Source organism: Betta splendens, chromosome 15, assembly GCF_900634795.4.
Source record: "Betta splendens chromosome 15, fBetSpl5.4, whole genome shotgun sequence".
Classification (NCBI taxonomy): domain Eukaryota; kingdom Metazoa; phylum Chordata; class Actinopteri; order Anabantiformes; family Osphronemidae; genus Betta; species Betta splendens.
The window spans coordinates 4545688-4566392 of NC_040895.2; the positions used below are offsets into that span (position 1 = coordinate 4545688).

The window sequence follows — 20705 nt, forward strand, 5'->3', positions numbered from 1 at the left end:
ATATCGCATACCGCACCAGGCAATTTCTTAGTGCACTTGAGTAAAAATATTGTATGTGAATGCTGTTCTAAGCATTTATGGGGATTCAATTTGAAGTTGAGGACAGACAGAAGCAGCAGGGCACTAGTCATTGTGTTTCAAAGTGATGGGGGCTGCCTGTCTGGTTAGGAATTGATTCAGTCTGGAGCTGAGACAGGGTGGAAAGTCATAGCTGCAGTAGTGACCCCAGCCCCAAGTCAAGACGCGCAGCACATGTACAACCAATAAAATCTGCACATGAAATATCTAAATGTTTGTTGTATTTGTGTAGTTTTTGGCATGTGGCATTGTGCATGTGGGGGCGGCTCTCATTAGAAACAGGAGGAGGTGCAGGGGAAAGGAATTGATCAGAAAACGGACACCCCGCTGCCGTCACCTCTGCCTGTTACCTGCTCCAGACAAAACACACTGAACTCCTCATCTTACTCACTCACACTCGCTCAAAACGCACGTTGACCCCGTCACGCTGTGTCCACCTCGTTTGCAGCACAATTTCTGGCGGTAGCTTGTGCTCCTCTGCACTGGCACGTGACAGACGGACGCATTAACAAGTAAATGAATACAAAAGAGATGTAGGCACACAGTGAAGGACAAACACGGCACACCATGACCTCAACACACGAATACGAACACACAGGTGAGCGCACGCAAACACAAACACACTCTAATCTAAATTAGGGGGGCAAATTGGGTGAAGGGGGAGACACAGGAGGGGGCTGGAGGCATCTGAAATGGAAGAGCCGAACTGATCAATACTTCTGGAGATTTACCTCTCTTTATTCTCCACTCACTTGTCAGGCTCCCTCCAAGCAATTAAAGCCTCTCTGTCTGCCTCTGTTTTTTTTTTTTGGTCGAGCAGATTTCTTGCTTTTTCTCTCGCTGTCACTTCTGTCTTTGACTTTCCCCATCTCTGCACCAGCACCCGCATGGTGATGACCAACGTACCTTAAGCGAGCTAAGCAGGACAGGAGCAGAAAGGTTTGGGCACAAATGTAAAAGAGCATAAACTTTAAGTTTGTGTAAATGAATGAATTGCAGCTACTGTTTGGCTCATGTTGGAGCACCACATGCATCTTGTCCCTAAGTAGGTTAAAACAAACCTCAAAAATAGTTTGCAGGTCATGACCTAGTGCTGTGTGCTACACAGCACCTGCACTTAACAATACTTTAAGGAAAAGTAGAAACAGTGACCACTGCAATAAAAATGATTCCTAAAGCAGAACTAGAAATAGGTTTTAAGGGTTGGAAAGATGTGCATATATTAATTTTACTTTTTGGCTTGTGGTTTCTTCAGTTCAGCTTTTTATGTACTTTCTTTAATTTGTGTGCACTTCTATGTTAAAGCTTGGGCCTGCTAGAGAACAAAAATTATATTCAATTTTTTTTAGCTAATGTTACTACATAATTTGTTTTTATGTTATTACTTACTTTGAAGTTCTTTTCCTATTAGTATTAGTGTGTGTGTGATAGGAGAGAGTAATACTCTCTCCTATCACACACACACTCTAGTCACGTCTCCAGCCATGCCCAACTTCTGTTTTCTGTTCTCTGTGACCCATTGCCAACTTCATCGCACAACCATGCTCACCTGTGTCTGCCCCTTAACCCTCTGTATTTATTTTCTACCTCATTCACACATAATTCAATTAACTTAAAGGAGTCATATCATGCTTTTCATTCTAAAAAATATTAGACTTTAATGTCTCAGTAAGGTCTCTGTAAATTTTCATCCCATAAAACCCTTTAGATCGTCCACACTGCCCCTGTCAATGGGTGGTTTTCACTCTCCATCAGCAAACGCTGTGTTTTCTGGGCGTGTCGCAAGCGAAGCTGCTCACCACACCTCTGTGCGGAAGCGCAAACCTTTTTTGTTGTTGTTTTTTTTTTTTTAAATTGGCTCCATGGATACGAGCCACCGCACGGTTAGGATACAATAGGTGGCAGTAGTGCGACATTGAGAATGCAATCCACCGCAATCCTCCACAGAAGAAGACCCACTACAGGACTGCACGACATTAGCCAGCTGATTCGTAGCGTTGTAGAACCATACGTCTACGATCCCGAATCTGACCCTGAAGCTGAAGAGGAGGCTGTTGAAGTCACCACATTTCGGCTGATGCAAGATGTGTCTCATTGGTAATGTCGCATTTACTTCAATTTAATTGATTTATGTAATTTGCAAAGCGACTAGCGGTTGCTAAGGCGTATGCTAAATGGCGTGTGCAGCTTCAATATTCACAACACGACTTACCTGGAAAACTCTCGTTAATAGAAAACACTACTTTAGCTTACATTATACAAATAAATAAGTTTGAGAGCATAGCTGAAATAATATAAATACATTTTACATTTACACATTTCACTGTTTTTGTCTTACTTGTGCTGCTGCTCTGACAATTTTATTTAAAAAATGTGCATTAATATTTAGAGCAATCACTGCATGACCTTCCTGGGAACAAAAAGCATTGGTTCAAATTATATATTGACCTAACGTATTTTTACTGCTTTTAATTATGTTTTTTGTCATTCATGATAAATTTGACAGTAATATGTCTCTGTATCTGAAGTTGTTACAGGTATCTAGTCTACAGAGGCTAGTGAGCTGGTGCTGAGGATTCCTGGGGTGAAGAATCTGAGTTGCCATCTCTTCATGCTTGGGTTGTAGATGAAGGCAGTTTCCTGATGGATAAAACACTAAAACACTCATAGTATGATTGATGTAGACCACCTGTAGAATAACTCCTTTACCGTTTGAGTAAAAATGTGTTTTTTGTGAGTGCAACACTCATTAAGAATTTTTTTAACTTTATTTATATATAATTTATATGCGTTTTATTTATGGCCGCTTCAACTTTATAGCTTACCATATTAGAAAGAGAAAAACATGTAATTTCAATACTATGATTTCCTAAATAAAAGTGTTTTCCCTTCAGAAACAGAGTTCAGTGAAATACATAATAGTTAAAGCCAACTTTATTGTAAACCAAAAAAATACACCACTACTCCAAAGCTAGAACAAACTGTTACCTTCACACTCCAATGTGCAATGTATAGGTTACTGAGTTAATTAAGAAGTCTGGGGGTTTGAGGACGAAGGAGAAGCTTTTGCAGGGCCTTGCAGACGAAATGCATGAAAGTAGGGTAAACAGGGAGATGTGGTGATCCTTGTTCTCATCACTATTTGGAAGACTGAGCGGAAGCAGTCCTCTACCAGATGGAAGCTGTGGCTGTCCTCACCATCACCTCATCAAAACAAAAGGTAGTGCAATCAGAATTGTAGATTAGTGAAATGTTCATTATTATGTAGGTCAAAACCTTCTCTAATGTAAGAACACACAATACCAGACAAAAAATTAAACCAAACAAGAGGACAGGCCTGTCTGTGCTAAAACAACAGATAAACAGTTGTTACAATTCAAATATAAAATCTAAACAGTATATACCAAGTAAAATCTTCTATTACCTATCTTACTGTTGGTACATACAAACTTACATACCTTCACTCCTGAGCTGGGCAGCAGATGTCTGTGTACCAACAGTCTGCAGTGATTTCTCTGTTTGACAGCCTCCTTGCATGTGGGCAACTGGGATTTGCCCTCCTACAGTATAGAAAAGACTGTTACATTTACTGTAAATTGTATTGGTCCTACAAATATAATGGCTATGGTACAAGCTATCGGTAACTGACCAGATAAGCAGCAGGTATTGTAGAGATGTGACTAATTAGCAACTAAGCTTGAAACACAACACAGTAATCATTCCAACTAATCATGTTAGAATTTGATAGAACAATGACATAACCCCAAATGACAAGTTGAATTAGGCTGGACAGGACGGGGTAATAAACATAACCGCGTTCATCTGCAGGTTCTTTTTGTAGCGATCGACCAGCTGTAGCTCTGAAGTGCAAAGGCCTAAAGGCATGCTAACGGCTAACGCAACACACAAACAGGAGCGGCAGCACGTCAACAGGACAAAAGCTCGATCCACCGCTTCCTGCCTGTCGCCGATCGAAGGCCCATCGCTATTAGCTGTTCCCCACACAGGTGTGTGGTTGCACCAACTCAGAGTAGCACATTTGAAAGGGACAAAGGCTCAGTTGACTCACTGTAGCCGTTAGCGACGCTAGCGATTAGCTTGTCTCACATGTGGGTTACTGCATTTTAAACAGACCCAACTAACATATTTAGATATCACAAGTATCAAGCACAAACTTACTACAGCGAGCTAGATCCACCGCTTCCTGTCTGTCGCCGCTTGAAGGGCGATAACGATCAGCTGTTCCCCGCAGGTGTATGTGATTACAGAAAAAGGACAGACGCTAGACCCACCGCTCCCTGCCTGTAGCCGCTCGATGCCGATAGTCATTAACTTTTCTCCACACAGGTGTGTGGCTGCAGGAGCCCACATGAGCACATTTGAAGGGGACAAAGGCTCGGTCGAATGGCTGTAGCCGTTAGCATAGCTAGCTAGTAACTTGCCCCACACATAGGTTACTACATTTAAACGGACAAACTAACATTTTAAAACATTATAAATATCAAGCATGTACTTACTTCAGTGAGTGGATGACGGACTTTAGGAATAGGTCCTTTTTTTCCCAACAGGAGCCGTGAAACAAATCCAGCATTGTACGCACCCTCGTTTGAAATGCACATACGTATAAATGCTGAGGCAGTGTTTCTGGCACCGGTCCGTTAAAAATAAAAGTGACCCACAAATCCTCACTTGTTGATCCCTTGTTAAAGTGAATAGACTTTGGTGTTGGTTAGAACGCCCAAGAACCGAACTATTTCTATGGGAGGACTTGAACGCTGCCGTGCTTGTCTGTTCACGGTGAGTGAGAGGGGGGAAATGGCGGAAGTCCAGTTTTGGTTCGGGATCATTGTGGGGGTGGTGGTTCAGGATTTGCAAGGAGAACTTTCAACCAGTATGACGAAACCTGGGGAACGGCCTCAGAGTAGGTCGTGGCTGTTTTCATTGGATGAGAAAATTTACGTTTTCAAAATGTGAAAAAAGCAGGAAATGCATTTCTACCGTGCTCAGTGTGTGTATATGTGACCCATAGAGTCATAGGGACGCTCCAAAATGTCTAAAAAGTGGATTTTGCATGATATGGGCCCTTTAAACTTTATTGTTTCCATCAGTGTTGGAAATGTATTCAGTTCAATTCAATTCAATTTATTTATATAGCGCCAAATCACAACAAAGTAATCTCAAGGCACTTTACAAAGTAAGGTTTAAGACCTTACACAACTAAACCCAACAGATCCCATATACAGCAAGCATTTAATTTGACAGCAACAGTGGAAAGGAAAAACTCCCTCTCTAACGAGGAAGAAACCTCCAGCAGAACCAGGCTGGATGTGGGCAGCCATCTGCCTTGACCGGTTGGGGTGAGGGGATAGAGAGAGAGAGAGAAAAGCACAGCAACAGCAACAAGCAACAACAAAGCACAGGCAAGATGGTTGGACCAGAGACTGGATACAGGTGGGATGGTTGGATTCGCAGCTGCCCATCACAGACACAGCTCTGAATCTGATAATACCAGTAGGTGAGGATAGAGTGGAGAAGAGAGACAGAGCGGTGGAGAAGCACAGCTACTGGAGAGAAAGCGACAAGATTAGTTGAACATACTGTAGAACAATGATGGGAGGTTATTGGACAGAAGAGGTACAGTAGAAGGAAACAGAGGAGCTCAGTGTATAAATTAAGTCCCCCAGCAGTTTATGTCTATTGCAGCTTAACTAAGAGATGGTTCCTGTGACTAATAATCATTGCCAGTAACCTGAACCATCTCTAACTATAAGCTTTATCAAAAGGAAGCTTTTAAGCCTGGTCTTAAAGGTGGAGTGTGTCAGCTTCTCAAACCTGAAGAGGGGGCTGGTTCCACAGGAGAGGAGCTTGGTAGCTAAAAGCTCTGCCTCCCGTTCTACATTTAAAGACTCTAGGAACCACAAGCAGCCCAGCGCTCTGAGAACGAAGTGTTCTGCTGGGAGCAAAAAGGAACAATGAGATCTTTAAGATGAGAAGGAGCTTTATCATTAAGTGCTTTGTGGGTGAGTAGGGGAATTTTAAATTTTAGCCTACATTTTACAGACAGCAAGTGCAGAGAAGCTAATGTAGGAGAAATGTGATCTCTCTTTCTAAGTCCTGTCAGAAATCTGACTGCAGCATTTTGAATAAGCTGTAGGCTTTTTAAGGAGCTGTTAGGACATCCTATGAGTAATGAGTTACAGTAGTCCAGCCTAGAAGTAACATGCATGGATCAGTTTCTCTGCATCGCTCTGAGAGAGGATGCGTCTGATTTTAGCTACAGTATATTTCTAAGATGAAAGTAGGCGGTTCTGGAGATTTGTTTAATGTATGATGTAAAATAGAGATCCTGGTAAAAGATGACACCAAGGTTCCTCACAGTAGAATCTAAAGCTAATGTTATGCCATCCAGGGTGGCTATCTGACTCAGTAGTGTTCTGATTTTTAGGCCCAACGATAAGAATTTCAGTTTTATCTGTATTTAGTTGAAGGAAGTTTTGGAACATCCAGGATTTGATGTCTTTTAAACAACTTTGAATTTTGACTAGTAAATGTAAAGATTGGTTGATTTGATTTAATATAGACGAGCTAATTAAAGGTATAACTTATTTGAGTAATCTGGTTGGGATTGGATCTACAGTAAAAGACAAGTGGACGACTTGGAAGAGTTGATTATTGAGGTTAACTGCATATGAATTATGGGGAAGAAGTTGTCTACATAAGACAGGATTTGGTAAATTTAAAGTTGATGGATCTAGACAGTGCTTTCTGACATTTGGAGGAAGTTGCTGCTGAATGTCTTCTCTAATGGTGATAATTTTATTAATAAAATAGTTCATAAAGTCATTGCTGCTGAGATTTATGGGGATAGTAGGCTCAACACAGCTATGACTCTTAGTCAGCCTGGCTACCGAACTGAAAAGAAACCTGAGGGTGTTTTTGTTTTCCTCAATTAAGGAGGAATAATGTGTTTTGCTTAAGGAGGAATATGTTTTGCTGTGCTTTTTTATGTATTATTATACTGTCCTTCCATGCAATGCAGTTTACATTTATTTTGTTGGAACGCCACTGTCTTTCTAGTTGTCTGGTCCTGTCCTTTAGGCTGCGGATCTCTGAGTTAAACCATGGAGCTAACCTCCTCTGATTCCCTGCCTTCTTCTTCAGAGGAGCCACTGTGTCTAAAATTGAACGTAGAGAAGCTGCAGCATCATCTACAAGATAGTCAACCTGTTCATAGGGATTAAGATGATCTTCTCTGTGTAGCTACAAGACAATTAGGCAAAAGCTGATGGAATCATCTGCTTGAATCTGGCAACAGCGTTGTCAGGTCAATTACGGTAAATTCAAATTTAATAAGAAATGGTCAGATAACAGAGGGTTTTGGGGAAGAACTATTAAATTATCAATTTCAACCCTATATGTCAGGACAAGATCGAGGGTATGGTTAAAATGATGAGTGGGTTAAATTTATCTCTGCATTTGACCCATTTCTTGTGAGAGTATTGGGCAGTGTCTTGCTCAAGGGCACACCTGGTACCAAAGGCGGGGGACCGACAGCTCCTACTAAGCTACAGTACCAGGTCACCAAAAGTCTGCTCTAGGTAAGGATCAAACTCACAACCTCAGCATCGTTCTGCATGTAATTATCACACACTAACTGACTGCATCACTGGAGCGCAGTTTATCAGGTAGTCCGTGTTTGTTCATAATGATTACCTCGTTCTCCAGCTCCTCTCAGTATCCTGATTTTCCATTAGTTTCCCAAGCTGCTGATGTTCCTTCTGATAAATCATGATAATAAACCATCCATGTACCAAGTATGCAGCATCCTTGCTGAAGAATATGATTTACATGGTGATCGTCTTTCAGTTTACCTTCATGTCTGTTTTCAGAATTTAGTTCTGAAAATCGTTTCACACGCTTGGGATTAACATTCACATTTCTTCTGGGAATGAGCTGCTTTTGATCACGGTGCTAATCTTGCTGTCTTTCACGTGTGGACATGTGCTGCCTTGACTTTTTGTTCCCATAGTTTATAATACAAAACCTATCTGTGTTTGTACTCTGTTGTATTTTTCCCTCCAGTTACTTTATTATACTGTACAGTAGTTTGTATGTTTCTTTGTTTTAAGCACCTTCTGTCACGATCTGGTTCTACTTCCTGTTTTACTTTTGTGGACTTCCTGTTTTCACCCAGAGCACAACATGTTTTCTGTTATCTCCGGTTCATTAAGCCCACCTGCCAGTAGTTACCTCCACCAGCAGTCAGATGCCAGATTGTTGAGTATCAGTACCACTTTCCAGCGTTCATAGTATCGTCTACCTTGTCCTTGATCACGTCCGTTTTCCGACCGCCGAATCCTACCTGTTCCTCGATTGTGCCTTCGCCTGGATCTATTGGTAACCTTCCGACTGTCTGACCTCGTTATTTGCCTAGTCCTAGTCTGTACCTCTGCTAAGCTCACCTGTGCACCGAACCCTTGCATGTTTACTGGATCCGATTATTGCCTACTCCTGTTGTGCCGTAACCTGAGAAACCTTGTGTATGACCTGGACTGCCTTGACTACATGAAGAATAAAGGATTGTGTGATAATTGATCTTCGTGTCCGTACTGTGCATGTGGGTCCGACATCTGCCGAAGCCTGACAGAGCAATCTGGCCAGAAATGGACCCAGCCAGTGCAGAGAACCTCCGTGCGCAGCTCCTGGCTCAGGGGCAGCGACTCACCGAGCAGGAAGAGAAAACCAATGCGGCACTCCAGAAGTTAGCCGAGTGTGCACTTCGCAAGAAGAACGCGGTGGCAGGACTGACGGAGGAGGTTAACCGACTGGCTCAAGGATCAGCCGGAGAAGCGACGCCGATCCAGGTCTCAGCGCTGCAGCAGCGAGCTCAGCTGTGGCGATTCCCCTGCCTGCCACTCCGGCTCCAGATACCAGACAGGGAGCACCCACGCGGTTCTTGGGTGAGTCCGGAGACTGTCGTGCTTTTCTTACGCAGTGTGAAATACATTTCGAGTTACACTCACCTGCGTTCCCCACTGACGGGGAGTCAGAGTTGGCGGCTCTGGAGGGTTACTCGCCACACTGAACCTGTGAGTATGACTTTCGCGGATGCACACATGGAGAGGATCACGTTCCTCGTGGTGGAATCCTGTTACCATCCTGTAGTGTTAGGACACACCTGGTTAAGACTGCATAACCCGACACTAAACTGGAGAAGTGAAGAGGTGAGCCGGTGGGATACGGACTGTCAGAATACATGTTTCCTGGCTTCGACCAACCTAGAAGGACCTGTGGCAGCAGCAACCGCAGAGGGGGAGACAGAAGAGGAAGATCTGACAGGGGTACCAGAATGCTACCATGACCTCAGCCCAGTTTTTTGTAAGTCTAAAGCAACATCACTTCCGCCGCACAGAAAGCATTACTGCGCCATAAACCTGACCGGCCGGGTTCGACCCCACCAAGGGGGAGACTCTACCAGCTCTCACCTAAGGAGACCCGAGCCATGAAGGAATACCTCGACTCGGCACTCTCATCTGGGATAATCCGCCCCCGTCATCACCTGCCGGAGCAGGGTTTTTCTTCGTAGGAAAGAAGAATGGTTCATTGAGGCCTTGCAACGCGTACCACCTGGTGTGCATCCGCGAGGGAGATGAGTGGAAACCGGCATTCAACACTCCAAACGGACACTATGAATATCTGGGTATGCCGTTTGGCCTCAACACGCACCTGCCGTCTTCCAGGCATTCAGGAACAATGTGCTGGGCCCCATGATTAATAATTTTGTTTTTGTCTATCTAGATGACATACTAGTTTTCTCTCGCTCCAATGAGGAGCACACCGCACATGTCCGTCTCGTGTTGAAGAAGCTGCTGGAACATCGCCTATTCGTGAAAGTGGAGAAGTGTGAGTTCCACACCGATAGAGTCTTGTTCCTGGGTTTCATTGTGTCTCAGGGTAGGATCGAGATGGATCCGGCCAAAACCCAAGCCGTCGAGGAGTGGCCGGTACCCCAGAACTGCAGAGAGGTGCAGCGCCTCCTGGGTTTCGCCAATTGTTACCCCAAATTTATCAGGCGTTTCAGTAGTATTGCGGCCCCATTACACGCGCTAACCTCTGTTAAGACTACCTTTCAGTGGACGGCAGAGGCAGAGGAGGCGTTCCAGCGCTTAAAGAGAAGCTTCACGTCGGCACCAGTGCTGAGGATGCCAGATCCAACAAAGCAGTTTGTCGTAGAGGTTGATGCCTCCAACACAGGAGTAGGGGCATGCGCCTTCATGTCACGGAAACTATCAGCGGCAGAACGCAATTAAGACATTGGCGATAGAGAACTACTAGCCGTGAAGGTAGCCCTGGAAGGGTGGAGGCACTGGCTGGAAGGTGCAGACCAACCTTTCTTAGTTTATACTGATCACAAGAATTTGGAATACATAAAGACCGCCAAGAGACTGAACTCTCGTCAGGCCCGGTGGGCCCTGTTTTGTAGTCGGTTTAATTTCCACCTATCATATTGTCCTGGATCGAAAAACACTAAAGCTGATGTACTCTCTCGCCTACACGACTCACAGCAGGACCTGGCGGGTCCAGAGACCATCCTACCAGCAGGATACCTGGTAGGTGCAGTATCCTGGCCTGTAGAACGCCATGTTCGGGAGGCTATACAAGACCTTCCCGTCCCACGGGGTGCTCCCCCCAACCGACTGTTTGTGCCACCAGACCTCCGTGGGGAGGTGATCCACACCACATTCAGGGTAGGAGAACGGTTCTGGTGGCCAACCATGAAGAGGGACGTACAGGAGTAATATGTAACTGATGCTGACAGCATGATTCTTTCATACAGTATAACTGGTGGACTGTATAGAGACAAGTCATGCCTCCCTACAGCACGAACAGCCTGTAGAAGTTTTAAACTGATCCCTGATCAGAAAGTCTAAGTGATGTGCTGATCTTGTGCTTTAATTTTAATGCTGATCAAGGATGTTGGTCAACAAGCGTGTGTGTGTGTGTGGAACAACATGGTTTGGATTGCCGCTTGCTGCCTGTGAGGATGTGGAACTGCCCACCTCTAGAAGAGTGCTGGGTGGTGTATGTTTCACCTAAAGTTAGCATTAGCTTTGGATGTGCATTCTGCAGCTCTGGTATTAACCCATTCAAGAGGCACCTTATGATCAAAAACTGAAAAAAATCCAATATTTTCACCCTGGCTGTATTCAAGTTGAGCTAAGTTGTCAGAATTTCCATATTTTTGATTATTATTACTTTGTATCACCAAATAAGAATAACAACATTATCTACAGCATTTAGAAATGGTGAATCAAACCTAGAAGAGCAGAAAACAGCTAATGTCATGGAAAAGAAATAAAAGGAAAAATACAAAAAAAATACAAAAAAACACAGACTTGTGTAAAAACATGTCATGTATTAACTGAAGCTGAAAGGCAGATTCCTTCCAACATAAATGAACGTTTTGGGTAGATTTCTGTCTTTTTTGTTTGTGGCCCACTGACAAAAGTGTGTACCAGAAATTAACCAAATAGAATAACTAATATTTTGTGTCAGTGCAAATGCATTATTATGCATGAATATATGTAGTGGGTGATTTAAAGACAAATTATAACTGTAAAGATTAGAGCAGATTATTGTCCACCCACCAATTTACCAGCAGTAATGTAAAAATCTGAGCGTCTATACCAGAGTTCCCGTTTGCGTTTGTTTCATCTGTGACCTTACTGAGAAAACAAAAGCTACTGCCCATCAGGTGTGTGCTGCGTGCATACAAACACACTTGCACCCAGACACCACCCTCCCCATCAGACCTCCACACATGCAAGCACAGCGGGTGACCGCAAACACAAGTGTACAGATGCTAGGTCAGTCTGTGTACAGCAGGTCATTGTCGGCTTTGTGCAACTCAGCATGATATAAACACAGATTAGCACCAGTGTGTTGGAGTAATATTTTTAAAAGCGCTGGTACAGAGGTATTGTAATTGCCCATTGACCTTAACACCCACTGATACACACACCAAAGCCAAAGGCCAACTAGTTTAAGATGTAAATAAATGGTACTGATTGTGTATTTCAACTCTTATGTGTTCCACTTTCTTTTTGTTACTTCTACCTTTAAACCTACATTTGACCGAATCCCACTTTTAATGTATTAAACAAATCATTCACTTCTCTCTTCTTGGAATATGACATAAGAGAAAAAAGCTAAGACTTTGGTGTACTGTATTTAAAACATATGTAACCTATTTTAAACTGTTGCCTGAGATGAAGTATAAACAGTTGGTTAAAACAAAAGGTGCCATTTTCTACATTGTTTATCTCTGGTCTCCTATTCATTGTTTGAAGTCAAACCCAGGAGTCTTTAGTCTACAGTAATGGGGTAAAATAACTGGCCTCACTTTTCCAATACTTTTGGGGGAAGTATTCCTGTTCATCTAAATTTTTTGTGTTTAGCTCATTGAGCATTTTCCTACACACCTGATTGTTGAATATTGTACTGTACATACATAACATCTATCACACTAAGAGGAAACTATTAAGAGGCCTTGGATGTTTCTTTATTGCCATGGAAGTGATAATAGTAATTAATGATGCTCTGAGGTGTTTGTAAAAATAGTAGCATCAATAATAGTGCTACATTATCATTAGAGGTCGATTGAAGTGTCCTCCCATTCTTTAACAGGCAGTAGAGAGTATCCATGTCACTCAAGCTCCCTTAGCTGTTCGGAGTGGGGGTTTAATGCCACTAAGAAAGATAGAATTGCAATGTGGTACTCAGAGTGTGACGCTTTGCCTTCACAGACAAATCGATTAGGGACAGTTCAGCACCGAGAATGCTTGAGGCATTTCACATAAAGAAGGGAGGGGGCAGAGGGTGGTAGGAGGAGGCAGGAGTCTGTGGAAGCCTCCCCTACCCTCACTCCTTTTAAGGAAAGATGGTCCTACCTAAAATATGCAGGCTGCATGCAGGCTCATATTTTTTGTACTTTTTATTCTACAGCTATTGTTCAAGGACAAAAATTGTGTTGCAACATTTAAACCACATATATAGAAGAAGTCCTGAAAGTTTGAAAAAAGAAATGGAAATTATTCTCCCTAAGTGGACATACAGTAACTCCTCTTAAAGTATATGTTAATGAAATCAAATTTAAAAGAAACATGGCCTAAGTACATTTACTGCATATTGTATAGATTCATTCTAGGCAGAGAGGAGGGAGGACCCATTAAGAGTCCGATTTTATATATCAGGCAAATACATGTAAGCCCAAAGTATACATAAACTTATAACTTTGCTTTATAATACGCTAAAGCCATAGCAAGCTTATAGTAGCTAAAAGTCAGTGGCTTGGCTGCAACTTTTTTGTGTTGGCCATTGTATTAGTGGTAGTAAGCAGAAAACTAACATCTAGAATTTCACACTGTATGCTTTTATATTCCTTTCTATTATATAGAGGATGGAGTATAGGATACTAGTAATAACACTACTAAGATTGGATCTGCGTTTCTGCATCCTGGTCTATTGAGGCCTTTGGCTGCCACCGAAGCCACCCACCACTTCAAGAACACACCCCCTTCCTGCCCGTCTGGGCTGAAAGGTCAGTGTGTGTCTGGGAAAGCAGTGCTGGGATCCCCTTAACTCATTAAAGGTCACTTATATTCAGAGGGAACATGCAGAGAAACACATAGAAGCCACCTACGTTGCTATACACGCTCTTAAGCATAGGTAGACAGGATGCACAGCTCTCAAGATAAAAATGCCCTTGCAGTCAGTCAAAGAACAGCAGGTTTTGAAATGAACCTATTAACATGCTCTGTACTAACCCTAAATTAAGATGTTTGGCTTCAATATCAATGTACTTCACCACAAACACAGAGAGCCTTTGATAAATTGTCTTTAAATTCAAATTTCAACTTGTTTTGTTGATTTTGTGCTATCTGGATGACAGGTGGGGAACTTCTGTGGCCAAGGTAAAATACAGTTCATAAAGTATCGACTGAGGTACATAGCAAAATTATCCGTAGGAGTTATTATCAGAGTTACAGTATGAAAATGAAAAAATTTGATGCAATAAAAAAACAACTTCCAAACCATTGTGAATCCCTGTCACAGTTTTCAGTCTCACTTTTGGTAGCAACAGTACCTGTAAGGGCGCTTTAGATACCCTCTGTGGAGATGAGAGAACCTGAATGACCAGCCCAGCATCTGTCACATCTTTACAGCAGACTGGCTAGTTGGACAAAACCGTCACTTAAACACCAAAGGAAGCTTTGGAGTCTGCTAGAGTAAAGGCACAGATGAATACAACTAAATGCACAAACATCTTTCTGAAACACAGAATCAAGGCAAGACTAAGGTTTCCCACTGTGCTTACATAAATATGTATATCAATAGAAAAATAAAACGGTTTGACATATTAAAACGCAATTGTCATAGACAGAATTATAACGTGAGCATTCTCTCTTATCCCTCCTGTAAAGAATGCTTGATTTGGCTGATTGCAGACCAGAGGACAGAGCTGCGCAGTTGATTACGATAATGGCAGACCATGTTAACAAGAGGCCGGTTTTCAAGTCAGAGGAGGAAGAGTAGTTCTCCAGAAACTAACCCCAGTTAGCATAACAATAGATTCACAGTGCTATCTTGTTGGACTTTACACTCTTTATGTCTGTTCCCCTGTTACTGCTGGCAGCTGTGAGTGGAACAGAGAAACAATTACTGTCACAAATCCAGCATCATTGTCTTGATTTTGTCTAGTTTCCTGTTGTATTTTGTCAACTTTCAGTTTACTTCCTGTTGTTTTAGTTCTGTGTAGCCTTATGTTTCAGTTATGTGATCTCTCAGATATCTCCCATTACCCATCATGTCTTGTATTTAAGCACCGTCTCTGCCATAGCCCATTGCCAGATTGTTTGTTCATCTACTTGTGCTCTTCACCATCATTTTCTAGTAAGTGTAGTGGTGTACCGGTTCTAGTTTCTGTTTTTGACCTTGCCTTGTCGGCTCTCTCGATTCTGGTTCTGGACTCTGCCTAGTACGTATTGACCTTAACCTGGAGATTGACCACCGTTTTTGCCTGACCCTTGTCTGTAATGCTGCTTTCATCCGTGCCTATCTGTGTACCAACTTTGCCTGCCTGACCACAAGCCTAATTAAATTCTCTGAACTCCAGGGCTTGTCCGCACTCGAGTGCTACTCTACACCACGCTCCTGACAATTACAAGTATTGCAATACAAGTATTGTATTTCTAAATTAACACCACATAATTCAAATCTCATCAGTGGCTTACTAATAATTCAGTTCACACACTAGCATAAATTTGCTTCTGTGTAATTCAGAAAATGTGTATTGTGTGATGGGGCTTTGACATTAGTTTGTGCATATGAACAGGTTAATATTATTATTATTATTATATAGAAAAAAATATCCTCAAGTTAAGTTTTACAGTACAGTTTACTTACAGTAAAAAGTATTCTAAAAATTGTGTGATCAGAGATCAGTTGGATATTTAGTTTTATTAAATTGAAACCCCGAAAGTTAAAAAGCTACATGAAGTAGGAAACACATGGCTCATACAAAAATAGTTTGACTTTTTGAAAGCTTTTAAAACTGACAAGCACTGAAAACCAAACCATGCCTATATGTATATAAATCTATGCACTATACATGGTGCCTAGATGATAATTAGCTGAATAAAAAACTGATGACTGCAATACTTCACTGTGACTGCTCAATAAATGCAACAATGAGTGTTCTGTTAACATCTGTTAACAAATGAACTGCTAAGCAGAGCAGTAATGGCTCAGATGTATTTATATGTTTATTTATTTATTTATTTATCCCAACATTAAATTGCTGTCACTCACATACGCAAGAGCTCACATGCACCATCGCACTCTACTGTCTGGGGATTATTTGAATAATTATGAATAATACATGAGTGTTTCCCCTCCCCCCCAGCTCCCACTGCTGGCCCTGGCACACAGCCACTCATTCACCCCTGTCGGCTGGTCGATCTGTCCGCCTATCTAGCTGTGGGACCTCAACACAAGACGCGCCTCCAACAATCAAACCTAATTTTCCCCTTTGTAAAAAAAAAAAAAAAAAGATCAGTGCAGACCCATGACCACAGAAATCACATTAGCAAAGCCTCTTCTTGTGGAAACAGGCCAAGTTTAGAAAGGAGAAAATTTGGGAGAGTTTAATCACTGAAATACAGTACAGTGTTTCTAGAGTTTAGGTTAAGATGACTTTTTTTTATTTATAGGATCTGTTTTAAACATAATAAAAAATATAGAGTTTATAAACAGAAAAGCAAATCACAATATGATGTATGTTGATGCTCTTAAATGTTAAATTTATGATATTAGGCAAATGAGCCTGCTTCACCAGAATTCCACCCAATGAGATTAACTGAAATGGAAATTTCCTTCTGATCGGATTGTTAACTAGGATACCTTGTCTCGATCTGTCTCGAAAACAGAGGCACTGTTAAAATTATATGCACGTTCTCTCCAAATTGTACCTACAGCATATCTTTTAAACATTGGCAAGGTTGCCCTTTAATTTTGGCACTGGATGTAAATTATAAGGTCAAGATCTGAAATGATTCTAGACAAGAACACGAACAAACTTACCACGGACATCGTCTCCTTCACTGCACCTAAAGCGACAGCATTAAACCGAGTTATGGGAAATTTTTGACTGGTCCAGAGTTGTGATTAATGTCATAAGTCAAATCAGACTAATAAAAGTGATAATTTTCTCAGTGCCTATATGGTCTGCTTCCATCACCTGTACATTTGGTGTAGTAATGATTGTCACACACGGAAACATTTGTGGTACTTGTTATTTACATTGTTTGCTTTTACATTAATAAATTCCTTAAATGCCATAAAATATGGCATTTGTGCCAAAAAACATGTATTTACTTCTTATTTTACATGTAAACATAAATGAAACACTTTTCAGTGGCAACAATTGGTCAGAAAATAATTATTTTTTTAATTAAAAACATTATATACATATACAACATTATATAATTTGTATTAAGAAAAAAAGGTTGAATTTTTGTTTTGTAGTCATTTGTTTGTCGGATACGACAATGTCTTAACCAGAAAATAGGAAAAGCACATTTTAAATTGATGTCTGTGCTTAAAAACTAGAAGGATAATTTAGGGAAGTTGTAGTAAACAGATATTTAACACAAATGCCACTAAAAGCTAAGTAACAAATGGATTCCTCGTGTGGTTTATTGCAGGATTTCTTCAGTCCAAATGTCAGTTTAACAACCTTGAGCAACCACAAAGATTTTATATAATTTTATTCCTAATAAACTAAAAGGCAAAATGATGTGTCATTTCCATTTATTCTTTTTTTCCTATTTCACTGACATATCTTAATTTAAATATAATTCGATTAAACCCAACTATATGACATTTGAATGGAATACCACTTTTTGATAAGTGCTCAAAAACATATACCTCACATTCAGAAGATATTGTATTGCCAAGAAAAAGACAGTTTGTGCATGTGTGTGATCTTCTGTCCGCGCTGCAAACGAGCAGGAGGGATGAGAGGGTGGAGGGGAAATCAATAGCTCCTCTGAGTATATTGCCTGACATAACCTTGTCAGGCCTCAGCAAGGGTACACTAGGATGCTGAGGCAAGGACGAACCAAGTCTATTGTGTAATACAGTGTAAATAAAAATTTAATGTGTGTTTAAAGCGCAGTTGAGATCACTAAAGGAAAGAAAAATGCCCTATATGAAGACTGCATTACCCATCTATCCTGCAGAATAAAGTAACATGATCTAATAAGACTTCTTATTTACTGAAATTTGTTGCATTTCGTCTTAAAGACTCCTTACAAAACATGAATAAAGTGGGACGGGCCTGGTTCAGGGAATCAAATAATCACGGCAGCAGCCTGAGACCTACTAACTATAATCGCTTGGACGTCACTACTACTGCTACTGCCCTTCCTGTGGCAGCTCCCCCATGTGACAGTGGGGGATTTGGGCCAAAATCTGCACTGAGGTAAAAGGTTAGTTGGGGTCATAAGGTGTGTGTGTGTGTGTGTGTGTGTGTGTGTGTGTGTGTGTGTGTGTGTGTGTGTGTGTGTGTGTGTGTGTGGCAGCTTTATGTATGTAGAGTATAGTAGGGGATAGTACAGGACAAGTCTGAGTACCAGCACGCACTCTCTCAGATGGTTCTAAAGCTTTAAAAGGTAAATCAGGTCAGCCGTGTGGTCAGGGGACAGGCAGCAGTCTGGTGTCTGACACACACACACACACACACACACACACACACACACACACACACACACACACACACACACACACACACACACACACACACCTTGTACTTACATGGAACTCCACTGACATAATGCCTTCCCTAGCCCCTTACCCTAACAATCACAACTAGAGGCGGACATTTAACTCAATTCTAACCTCAGACGTAAAATCACATCTTAACTCTCAAACAGGCAAAAGTGGGACTGGCCAAAATATTCTCACTTTGTCAAAATGTCCTAACTTTGATAGGAAAATACGTTTTTTGGTTCTCACTTCGATGCAAGTACACACACACACACTTTCTTTGTTCCCTCTCTGTTCTTTATACCTAGAGTACGTTTTAAGAGGACATTATTATGCCACAGGATCCATCTTCAGTGTTGGCAGGACCATGCAAAATACATGACGCTTGTCTTGGCTTAACGTATTGCTATGGAAGTAGAGGAGACCAGCCTAATGACCATTCTGCTTTATTATTTCAAATATTAATGCAATTTCCCTCTTTTGTGTCTTTAACTTATAGAGCAGCTGACCAGCTGCCTTGATTCGGGAAGTGAAAGAATCAGATAAATTACTAAATGTAAATTAAGCAGACTTTGGCAGGTTCTTACTGTATATGGGTCAGCAAAATCCTGCAGTACCTCAAAACAAAGAGGTGGTGGTTGCATTGATATATCTATTAATATGCAACATTACATTATGGCTTTAATCAAATTTGAAATACCCAGACGACAAAGTTACCTTTTATAATGAATGAAGCATTTCTGTCAGCTCTTACTTGAAGTCTTCATACACTCTCAACATTGCTGCAGTGGGACTTTATTATCCTTCTTCATTGTTGATGTTATCCTGTAACAACAATATCTTCTGATTCCAGGAACAGATTGCAAACTCAGTATGAGTTGTGTATGAGTAGTTGTGTGTGAAAATGTATGCAACATTTACTTTCCAAATCTCCAAAGAGGAAGTATTCTGGCGCAGTAGCGGTAAATGCAAGGAGCAATACTGTGTTCGGTTCTGTGTCTGACAAATGCCTTTTCTAAGTCTCTGAAATCAATGGCTGTAAGTTAATCATTGTTTAGTAGATCGTTTAACCTATGTAAGTGTTTTCAGACGTATTTGTGTTATTAGATTTGAGTTAAATGTCGCATTTAATCTCCTACGTTATGCTAGCGCAGATTACGCTAATAGCATCGTCTGTTACAGTTTTTCTCATTCGCTTTAGTACAATTCTCAAATCAGAATTGAAGTTTGCAAATATGTGTGTGCATTTCTCAACAATTTGTTTAAACAGCAAAACACTGTGGATTTCTTGCAAAAGCCTGTAACTTGCTCAAAACCTTTAGTTCATCTCTCAAAACTAAGTTTTTATGTCATTGAACGTGTCAGTGGCGTCAGAATATCAAGTCCTTGTGTCATTGTCTACGAACAAGACAGTCAAATTATTTAGTCATGTTGTCAATATTACTGTGTACTTTAGAGGGAGGTTCTGACATAAACTATGGCTAAAGTTTGGATGAAAATTACTGTAAAATGTAAGTTACACCTTTTTGTTTGATTGCTATAGACTGGACAATGGCAGCCAGGAGGGTCATTTGTTTATGTGGCTGGTGATCATAAACTTTCCATTCCAATGCCTGATGATATTGGAGTGATGAAAACTCACATTGTCCCAAACTACCTCATGCTTTGGCAGGTGATCTCCACTCTTACCCCTCTCTTCTTCAGGGTTGAGATCTCTGTAGAGAGTTTCTAGAAAGGTGATAAGATGCTCTGTGTTGTATGGACCAATTATGGGAATATGTGTAAGCACACCATGGTCAGAGATAGAACATTGTGTTGTGCTCCAGCCATATATATATATACTTGCCAGTTGATGATTATTGAGCTGCACCTTTGTTAGAGAAAGTCAAGTCACCTGAGAGCAATTTACCAATTCAGGACAGATTTAGAAAAAAAAAAACATATAATAGGGATGTATAGAAATATGTTTGTCACATTATGACAACTTGGTCAACCATTTTGCAGTTATAGACTTATACGATGAACTAATGACTAGATGTTTTGAGGAGTAAGACTATTGCAAAGTGAACTATATAATACATTTTGATCAACATGACTTAAACAATTGATATTGTAGCAAAGAGCAGGGAATTGTACATAATCCTTTAAATGGATGTACCAAAGCATTTGCAACTTGTTCAAAGTAGTGAGAAACTGCTTATATGATGTGCAACGTGACATCATGATGTGAAAGTTAAACAAATAGTTTTGAGAATTTCATTCTGATCTGAGAATTGTACTAAATCGACTGAGAAAAACTG

General features: G+C 41.1%; 2 long non-coding RNA genes across 2 annotated transcripts; one reads left to right on the forward strand and one right to left on the reverse strand.

The window, feature by feature from the left end:
- Positions 1-1566: 1566 nt before the first annotated feature.
- Positions 1567-2975, forward strand: LOC129603054 (uncharacterized). The gene is made up of 2 exons (XR_008692613.1): positions 1567-2175; positions 2607-2975. It is a non-coding gene; the product is annotated as an uncharacterized LOC129603054 (long non-coding RNA).
- Positions 2976-2994: 19 nt separating this feature from the next.
- LOC129603055 (uncharacterized) lies at positions 2995-4586 on the reverse strand. The gene is made up of 2 exons (XR_008692614.1): positions 3537-4586; positions 2995-3282 (listed from the first exon to the last, which is right to left on the reverse strand). It is a non-coding gene; the product is annotated as an uncharacterized LOC129603055 (long non-coding RNA).
- Positions 4587-20705: the final 16119 nt, after the last annotated feature.